Source organism: Crocodylus porosus, unplaced genomic scaffold (genome assembly GCF_001723895.1).
Source record: "Crocodylus porosus isolate Cpor-Errol unplaced genomic scaffold, CroPor_comp1, whole genome shotgun sequence".
Classification (NCBI taxonomy): Eukaryota; Metazoa; Chordata; order Crocodylia; family Crocodylidae; genus Crocodylus; species Crocodylus porosus.
In genome coordinates, this window is record NW_017728947.1 from 102568080 (window position 1) to 102579030 (window position 10951).

The window sequence follows — 10951 nt, forward strand, 5'->3', positions numbered from 1 at the left end:
CTTACCCCTTCCCTCCCCACACCCCTTCCCCCACAACAGACTTATCAGCTGGACGCAGCTGTATCATAAATTAGATGATACTGGCTGATATGCCTCCTTAAAAAGCGGCTATCGGTATTGGCCCCCCAAAATCTCTATCGGTGCACCCCTACCTTCTACAATACAATGAATGGTCCCTGTCCAGACATTTACCTTCTACAGGGAGAATTGATAAGAACACTACATGTGCTCCAGGCTCCTTAATCTTACTGCCAAGAGACTCATACTCACCTTTCATCTGCTTGTTGTCATTCATGGCAGTATTGCTGGTGCCTACATGGGCAAGCGGTAAAGGGTAGTGGTCTGAGGGATGGGTAAGCTTATTGCAGTCTTCCTCTAACATCTTGAATGTGGGGTCCAGGCAGACAGCACACCTCCTGTGACCCCAAATTCAGACAACAAATTGATTCTTTCATCTCCCTGAGAAGGGATTTTCCAGTCACCATCACTCTTCTCTTCCTTCCTGGTGCTGTGGTCTTAGGACCCACATCTCTGAGTCCCTGCACTTTGTGCTCTCTAGACTGCTGAGTGCTCTGGCTCTTGCCTGCTGATATCCTCACCTCTGCCTTTTCCTTAGCTGTTCCACCACAGTTTGCTTGCAGCCTTGCAAAGCACAAATGAGACCTTGATTCATTAAAACATTAGGATTCAAATCCTTAAAGGTACTTAAGCACCCACCTCCCATTGAAAGGTTATTAATATCTCTTGTTCACTTACCTTATCTAAAAATAGAACAAATGGACTACAAAGCCTCCACACTGCATATGCTCCATATGTATGCAGTCCTATTAACCAGTGTCACCTTTCTGTTCCCTATAAATTCACCTGATGCATTTTTCCCCATTTAGGGATTCAGTTCCACATGAGTGGACCCTTAGACCAGCATGCAGTCCTAGTGCCATCTCCATTTAGGGGCATCCAAGTGGATCTTTACACAGTGCCTGATGTCATGGGACCTAAATCTATTGCCAGCTCCTGGATGCTAGCATTGTATCAATCAGATTTGTGGCTACTTCATGGAATTTGACTTAAGAGATGTGGCTTCAAATCCAGCTCTCCCACAAAGTCCTTGCGTAACCTTGGCCAAGTCCCTTAATTCCTTCATCTTGGGTTCTCCTTTGTGATAAAGATAATAGATTTTTTTTTCCACCAGCCTTTCTCTGCCTCACCTGTTTAGACTGTAAGCTCTCTGGGGCCTATCATGAGTCAGGACAACACCTGGCACAATGGAGCTCGATCTTGGTTGGGATCTCTAGGCAAAACTGTAATACACGTGACAAATTAGCGATAACGTTCAGTAATTGAAAACCAGCTGAAAGGATTGTCCTCAGATTTGTCCTCATAAAGTCACCTCTGGGATGACACTAAGCCTGGAAAGATTCAGTGCAGTGGATCCAAATTATCATAAAACATGATGAAAATCACAGTCTAACCTGAAGCAGAGCAGTGGCTATAGAAAAGTGTGTGTGAGGGGGGGAAGCCTATAAAATCACATAAAAAGATTAATATGATTTTTTAAATTTAATACAATATGGATGGTTTAAAGCCTGGCATAAAACATTACCAGCCACACAGCTCTTTTTCTTTACAAGAACAGATGTAGAAAGCTATCATTATAATTTGCAAATAACTTTCCCCCTTTATGTATGTCATTGGAGCTTTTTTTATGACATGCCTTCAACTAGACAGTTTCTTACATAATGTTATTCTTTTTACTTCAGAAATAGCTGTTATTCAGCAAAGATTTTTTATTCACATTTCAAATTATGAAAACCATCTACCCGTTACCTCCAGTTGTTTTCTGCAAGTAATTTCCTGCTTTAAATGTTGTGTTATTTTCATGTTAGAATACTTGCCTAATGCTAGATAGAGTAGCAATTGTTTATTGCTCTGGGTATGCCGTACAATGCGTACAAATCACAATTATTATAATAAATCACTTCAACTAAAACTGACACTATTAAGATCACTAATGTTATTTTGAGTAATAAACAAGTCCTAGTTCCTTTTATTCTGGTGTTTTTAATTACCTGTCTGATGTCTTGGCTGACTGGCCAGGATATGCTTCTGTTCTATGAGCGTTGTGTTTTTTGCATGCATTCCAGTTTGCCAGTGACTGGCTGTAGCTTGAAAACAACGGTATTTTGGGGTTTTCTTATTTTAAAGTTTCGTGTCTGCCTCCATAACAGCTGGGATACAGAGTGCTTGCACAGAAATGGGTAAATATTATTTACCATCTACCATTTGAGAGGAAATTGCAGTATTATTTCATGCCCATATTTCTTTTCTTCCCCCATGCGACAGAGCACTGGTATCCGCCACAGCACTCTATGATAGTGAGCAGACTGCGACACTGTTGCAGGGGTTCCCTACAGCAGAGCTCTGCTAGTGCCATTGATCAAGCCACAAGCACTAGCTAAGTAATGCAAGGTTGTTCTAATTCCCTGACTCATCTCTTCTTCTCTCTGGAAAGACGAAACATGGTTCTGGAAATCAAACTGCAGTCTTCTGACTGCAGTGAGACTAAGTAACTTTGATCGCTGAGTCACCGTATTGACCCACACATAGCACATTTCTGTTTATAACTAGTGATCATATAAAATGCTCATACACATCTTACAAAATAGTAAATGGTAATGGAGCACTGCTTTAATAATATTCAGTCTGGCATTTTGTCTGTGGTTCAGGCTCCACAAATCACCATTTGCTCAATGTTTACCAAATAATATTTCATTTTATATATAACTAAGTTATGATATTCCTGGGGTTCTTTTTTCATTCACATGTCATCAGAGGGCTAATCAGCATTCTGCTCTTGTACTTGCAACTGCTGAGAAAGTCAGATCTTGAAAAGCCATAACTCCCTGATAATTTCTGCCTGTCAATAGCTCTTATAAACTGTTTGGACCTAGTAAGTGGTGTGGAGGAAAACTGAAGATTAAATTATTTTCAGATATGAATTAAATCTGTTTTTAAGGTAGCCCAAGGTTTCTCTATGCTCCACATTGTTATATTCACCATGTTATACACTGCATTTTGTTTGTAAGCACTGTCTTTAGGAATATATCTTTTCTGAGTAGATGGCTGAACTATATATTCCAGCACAGTAGCATTGCTGTGCAGTACTATTGTGTATGCCATCTACCAGCTTCCACTAGCCACTCTTGCAGTTGGTTGGGAGTGTTATTAATCGGGACATAAAGATTTTGCTCCAGTCTGAAACTTGACATAGAACTTACTTAATGGAGGTAAGCAGCGGTGGACGCAAATAAGGTGACTCCTGTGTCTACCGTCTGTCACGTCACTACAATGTTCTCATTCCTTCGGGATGGAGCGCACTAGTTCACTGTAATGGCAATAAACTTTCGTTAGGAAAAATAATACTTGTTAACAATGCACCAGCCGTGGGTGAGAGTCAGTGCTCTAGACACATGTTCAAGTTGGCTAATAAAAAGCAGGCCAGTTACACTTCAGAGCTAAACACTGAAATATGACCATTTATATAAAGACACGAAGAAAAACAAATCAGGCAAATCAGGGGAGAAACAATCAAAAGAAAAGGCACGTGACTGGTCTAAAATAGATTTAAGCTTCTGTTGCAACAAGCCTCTTAAATGACCTTCTGCACTGCCAAGTGACTCAGCTCCTCAGCCAGCCAGCCACCAAGAAAGGAATTTTTCAATTCATTTCATTTTCACTTTAAGTCTGGCTGATTCAATGGGTATGGGATGTATTCAGATTGCTGTCCAGATAAACTGACAGCAAGGGGAGTCAAGGGGACTCTTTCCTTTAAACAGTCTCCTAACTCTTCTTTATGTTGTGACTAAGAAAGTCTGAGGTCCAGGGACAGTGGGACTAGCCAGCCCCATACAGTTTTCAAACTCAGCTGAAAAGGGAATGTGTGATTAGCAGGCCAACAAGTAGTTTGGCTGAGGAAAAGAGCTGGGCTTACTGTAATAGATCTTGTCCAAAGTGGATAAGAGGAAAGGACTTCTGGGAACCTTAAGGTGGTCAGAAGGCCTGTTTCGGTTTTTGCCGATATTTTGTTGAAGAATAAAACTGTATCCAGAAAGAGCCTTCCGTGTGGCAGCAACTCCTTACTGGACTGAAGAAGCAGGAAGGGAACAGCAGAAGTGTTTGCATGAGTACCAGGTAATGGTTCTATAATCTTCTTTCCCCTGCTCAGATATCCAAGGACCATAAAAAAATTCCTAACCATTGCGTTTGCATGAAACAATGCAATCTCTGATCTTAAGAAAATAGTTTGGGTTGCTTCAGGTTAGAAGACTTAGAAAGAGTCAAACCTGATTTAATTTTAGCCAGACCAGTTCACCACCCCAAGTACAGATGTCGGGTTTCAGCCCCAAGCAAACACCCAATCCACGCGTTCTCCTTACCTTAGTCTCAAAATCTTGTCAACGTTCAGTTCTTCTCTGCTTGTCTCAATACCATCCACAAAGTTTCTAAAACCTTCAAAGCCAGGGCCATTTTCTATTAGCCAGGAACCCAGTCAGAATATCCCTCATTCTTTAAAAACACTTCAGCATGTCACTTTGTACAGTGCTGTGTCTCACATGCACAAATATAATTGAATTCACCTTATCTTGTAATGGTTCTTGGGCTTTGGAGCTGGTTTCTCCAGATAGTCTTACAGCTTCTTTTAGTGGAGGCTAAAGAAAAGTTGCTCTCTATGACAAAGGGATATTGTTTTATTTGCTGTAGTCAAACTATTGACTATTCAATCCATTACTGAGCACTCAGTAGAGAGTTCCTAAGTTTGCTGATCCAAAAGGAAAATGAGCTTGATAGAGGAAAAATATACAGGTTTCACAACATTACACTATACTTCCTCAGAACATCGATTTTTTTCTGTCACCCATTCTTTCTCCCATGTATGTCATTTCCCACCCAACTTCCTCCTCTCTCCTTTCTCAATGATTTCATTAGCAGGTATTTTAAGAGCCTGACTTTGGTTGCATGGTAACTACAGGGAGTTCTGGAAAAGAAAGCAGTGAACTCCCATCTGAACCATTACAGAAAAAGTGCTAAACCTAAGGTTGGGATGTCCTCTAACATGATGGTAGTTAAAAAAGAGAAACAGACCACTATGATGCATATAAATTGATGTTGTTGTTAGATGAATTTCACGCCTGCATAGAGGTACAGAGGGTGTTAAGTGGTGGTTAGGCCTAACACAGGCTCCATAGTAGGAGCGTGTATGTGAGTGTGGGAGACGGGGCAGGGGGGCCAGATTATTCCCCATGTGATAATTAGTCCCAAGGGCATCAGGCAGAAAAAGCTCAAGCAGCAGTGCTATTTTCCTAAGGAATCTGGATGCAGGTATTAGGTGAGAGAATATCACAGTCAAGTTACCATCTTCCTCCAACCATCTTGAGTCTGGAAGAAGGCAATGAAAATAGTTCAGGGGCTGGGGCACATGACTTTTAGGAGAGGCTGAGGGAACTTGATTTATTTAGTCTGGAGAAATAAAAAATGAGGTGGGATTTAATAGCAGCCTTCAACTGTGAAACTATGAAGCTACCTAAAGGGTCATTCCAAAGAGGCTGGAGCTGGACTGTTCTCAGCGGTGGCAGATGACAGAACAGGGAGCAATGGTCTCAAGTTGCAGTAGGGGGAGTTTAGGTTAGCTATTAGGAAAACAATTCTTATGAGGACGGTAATAAAGCACTGGAACAGACCACCCAGAGAGACCGTGGAAGCTCCATCCTTAGAGGTTTTTAAGACCTGGATAGATAAAGCCTTGGCTGGGATAATATACTTAAAGCCTTCACTGGGTCCTGCCTTGAGCAGGGGGTTGGACTAGATGACCTCCTGAGGTCCTTTCCAACTCTAATTTTCTTTGATTATAGGATTCTTTTAGGGTATGTTTACACTGAGACAGCCATGTGTCCTGGCAGGGATTCTTGGTCTCCGGTGTATTTGGGAGAAGCCACTGGGGATGACCGTAGAGCAGCTTTTCATAGATTCATAGATTGTAAGGCTGAAGGGACCTCGGAAGTTCATCGGATCCAGCCCCAATTTCACCAGTGCGTTTTGGGGTTAAGAATATATGGGTGGGATCGGGTAGGTAGGGTGTTTGGGAGCTTCCCTGCCATAACACAGTGCCTCAACAGTATAGATGTGCCCTTAGATGCACAAATGCTATACCAATTACAAGGCTGTTACCTGTGGAGAGTATCGGCCCCATGGGGGACCACATCCTTTTCTCTTGCTTGTAGTCCATTGACTAACTGTTTATTTTATGGGTTATGGGATTGGGCCTTGAATATTTAAAAATCACCATTTTTCTTCTGAACCATAGCATTGACTTAGATGACAGACATCAGTGTAACTCCATTGACTTCAAAGTAATTTATACCCTTGAACAATATGGCTCAGTTCCCTTTATACTTAAGGCAAAATGGCATCGGCATTGGCCCATAATTTAATACAGTTTAGTCACCACCTTCATGGAGGGTTCATTTTTGCAGATTTTCTAATTTGCCAGGAATTCACATAGATGAATTGGATGATTAAGTAGGCAAGTGAAATGGATACAGTTCATTTCTAATTTAAATGCTGTCTAGACCACTATCCTTGTTACATTTTAATTGACCTAATTATTTCAGAAAACATTCTTTTTGTCATTTCTGTAACATTTAGATCATTCAGTATGACAGGCAGGGACTTTTTCCTCCCTTACTGCCAAGAGTGTACTTAGTATTTCAAGAGCTGATGTGGAGAGCAGTTGCAGCAAGATGATCAGATTATGACACTAGAATCTGTGTGAATAGTACCTGGCAGGCTATTGTAACTTCTCCAATTTCCTAACACACCCCTTTCCCCTCCCTTTAACTGGCCCAAAATTTCCTTTTGTTGTCAACAGAGTTTCAGCTTAAGCAGCCTGTATCTCCCACAGAAAGTAATAGTGTTTGTATTATGGTAGCATAAGGAATGTGGTAGCAGAGTGATTAAGGTGAATTGCTATGGGTCTAGAGGTGCCCTGGTCTGGACTAATGCCAAAGGCTGCCCCCAGTTATAAACAGGTCCCTTGTCAGCCAAGCTGGGGAATCAGAGGTATGACGCTGGCCACATTGCTCCCCTGAGTGTTACTGGCTATGGAGATCGGTGTGATTTAGCTAGTCTACCGGACAGTGGCTCATAGATTTGGAAGTTAATATTTGATGCCATGCGAAAGAAGAATTCTTGTGGGTGTCCACAGATGAACATTTGACTTGATCGTAGCATAGAGAAGCCACAACTGAGATGATGTGTCTATTGTGCTAGGCACCGCAAAAACATATTTTAAAAGATAGTTCCAATCCTCAACAGCATAAAATAGAGAAGGCAGACAGGACATCAGGGGAAACAGAGGCCTAGAGAGGTTTTTGTAGACTGTGTATTTAGAAAAGGTCCAATTACAATCAACTAGTCTGATCTGCTGTATAACACAGACCATACGATTTCTCTGAATTAATTCTTGTTTGAACTGGAGGATAACTTTGGTAAAATATTCCATTCCCTTTTCCTACTATATTCAAATAAATATTTGTTGCTTATGCCCATCTTACCAAGTGAACAAGATCCCCATATATGTATAGCCTGTCTTTCCTTATTCTTTACTGCTGCCCCAATTTTTATGTCGTCTCCACACTGCATCACAAATGGTTTATATTTTTTCCATGTATTTGATAAAAATGGGAAATGGCATAGAGCCAAGAATCACTTCCTGAGGACCCTATTAGAAACACACCCACTCAGTGATGATTCTTCATTTTGGCACCTTTCAGTCAGTCAGCTTGTAATCCATTTAATGTGTGCCATTTGAGTTTGTATCATTCCAGTTTCTGAACCAAAATATTGTGCAGTGCCTTACAGAACTGTTAGTGTATTATCTGAACACTATTACCTTTACCAACCCAAACTGCAATCTTATAAAAAAAATCAAGGCAGTTTGATAAGAGCTATTCCCTGTAAACCCATGCTGATTGGTATTAATCATATGACTCTCTTTTAACTCTTTATTAATGATGTCCTGCATCAGCTGTTCTGTCATTACTGCCCAGGACTGATACCAGACTGGTCTGTAACAAGGCTGTCCATGTCTAACTGGTGGTTTGTGGGCCACATACAGCCTGCAAGCAGTTAACACGAAGGTACTATAGCTACCTCTCAGCAGGGAAAGGGGCTGCACACAAAAGGGCAGCTCCCAGAGGGGGGCTGCACCACTAGGGACCCATGTGCTACTAGTGCAGTATGGGGGGCAGGAGACCATGCACTTCCAGTGCAGTCCATGCACCTTGGGAGCTGTGTAATGCCAGTGCAGCCCATGGGCAAGGGTTCACTAATGCACCCTGCAAAGATATGGGAGGACTGTTGATTCCAGGGGCCTGCCCCAAGTGTATATTGTCCACACAGGGTGTGGGCTGCATGTGGCCTTCAGCCTTGCCAAAGTCAGACAGCCCTGGTCCATTATTACACCTGCCATCCCATTTACCTGTTTTAAATGTTGGCTTTCTCAGCAGTGTTCCTGCAGTTATTAAAAAGCAGCATTAATAGTCTAGAAAAACTTTTGTCTGGCTCTTTAACAGATCTTGGATGTAAGTTGTATAAACCTATTGGTTCCAAAATGCCAGACTGTAGTAGATGCTGCTTAAGATTTTTCTTCATCCTATTATGTGAACAGAAAATCTGGCTGTCTCCCAAATTGAGAACAAAAGACACTTCTGCCTTTTTGCACTATTATAGATGGTTCCAGCATATCCCTCTAGCAACGGGCCAACACCAGCATTTCTTACTTGTCCTTAACTCTGCAGCTCATACAGTTTTTCTTTTACCCTTTTTTCCCTTGTATCAATTAATCTTATCAAAGGTCGCACAAGAAGTCATTGGTGGATTCAGATATTGCTCATACTTACAGCTAGCTCCTCCCCAAAATTGTTCACCAACATTTTACAAAGGGGATGGGGACAATTGTCTAGCTCTTACAGATGGGAAAGCTGGAGCACTGGGAGGTTATGTAATCGGCTCGAGGTGACTCAGCAAGCCAATGGCAAAGCGTGTACTGAAACCAGATTGCCCAAGCCTGGGTTCACTGCTCTACCCATGGGGTAGCGCTGTCACCCTTTGCCACTCCCCAGCTTACACCAGTTTTACGTTTGTGTGTCTACACCGACTTCCCTAAAATGATGTGTAATTTACAGTGAGAGGCAAATCAGGCCTGAGATTAATAAAAATGTATTTTCTTATTTTAGGTGGCTGTTTTGACATGATTTCTCAGTTTTCTGTAGCTGGAGACATGTCAGTAAGATGCTGTGCCAGATGTTTCCCATGAATGGTCACATAAATGACATAGTTCAAACAGTGTACTCAACACTGGATGTGACTATTGCCAGCACTGACTGACAGCACTGGAGCACAACGAGGACCTCACCCTGCACCAGGTCGCCTTCATCGGGCACCAGTTGTGTCTTCACAACTCCAGAAGCAGCAGGCTTAGGAGTCCTGGTCATTGGTGCCTGTTTTCAGGAGCAGCTATGGAATAACTCTGTGAATGATCTGCCATCCCAGACCCCTGTCATATAGCACCTGGCCTCACAAGATTGATATCCTGCGGTGTGCTGGGTATTTGCTGTGGGTTCTCTTGCTGTGTGGCAGATGCTAAAAAGTTTGTCAGGAACAATAAGGTAAATGGCTTGCTAGACTTGACACTGTTTCCCCTGACTAATGATTGCTCTGGGAAGGTCTGTGTGGGAGGAAAAAAGTCACAGAGGACTGAAAATCCTGCCGAATGACCTCTTTTCTATCCTACCTCCCCAAGAACTGAACAGCTTTGTGTATTCTCTATAAGGCCAGTGAGAGGTTGACAACAGACTCCTAAGGTGCGTCCAGACGAGTGCGGTTGTGCAGTACGTGGCACTACAAACACGACTGCGGCACCACATACCGCGCTGCAAGCATGCACTGCCCAAACATGTGCTGCACCAGGTTTTTTTTCCACATCCTTTTTAACCCCATTTTGACCCTGCAGGGTTTGATTTTTTTGATCCAGGAGTGAAAAAAACCTGCAGAAAAAAAACTGGCCCAGCGGACTCTTGGGAGGTGCATGCCACTGAAAAGCGGAGCCGGACCGCCTGGAGCTATGCTGCGGATGCCGGCCGGGCTCCACGCGGCAGAATCGCCACAGCTGCAGCCCCGGGAAGCCCCCAGGACCCCAGGTAAGGCTGTTGGGGCCAGCCCCGTCCTGACCCCAGCCTCCCCTACCCCACCTGGGGCAACTTGCCATACACCAAAGTACGAATGGCACAGGCATTCCCCAGGGACAAGTAACTGCGGTGCAAGGTGTGCCACTGGTGGTTGTCCCTGGGGAACCAAATGTCCAGGCTCATCTGGACATGCCTTTAAGAGCAAAAGTGTTGGGACACAGGTGATTCCCATGGAAAGGACTGTGCTTTTTCACTCAAAATTCCTCTAACCCTGAGACAAGAACTGGCTGGAATTGGCTCATATATCAAGACATTTAGCTACAAGCAGTAGCAACTCCTGCAGGCTTTTGAGCCTCAACAAGGGAAGATCCTGGAACAGATGGACAGTTCTGAAGCTCATTGATAAAAAACAGCTGTGAAGCACATCGATATGAATTATCCTCCTCCTAAACTTTTCCTACAGTTTCCTGCTAAAAAACCTGTGTCCTGGGTCATGAGAACAAGGCTGGTGTTTCCTCCAGATAAGATGTTGTGCTACAGAGCCTGAATCTGCGGCTTTCCATGCTTTCTGAAATCCAGAAAGCAACCCAAACTGTATACTACATCAGGCCATAAGCAGTTGGCCACTCCCTTTATTTCTTAGGTTTTTCAAATTTTTTTTTTTAAATCTACTTGACCTAAATCTACTTGACCTGCAAGTCTCCATT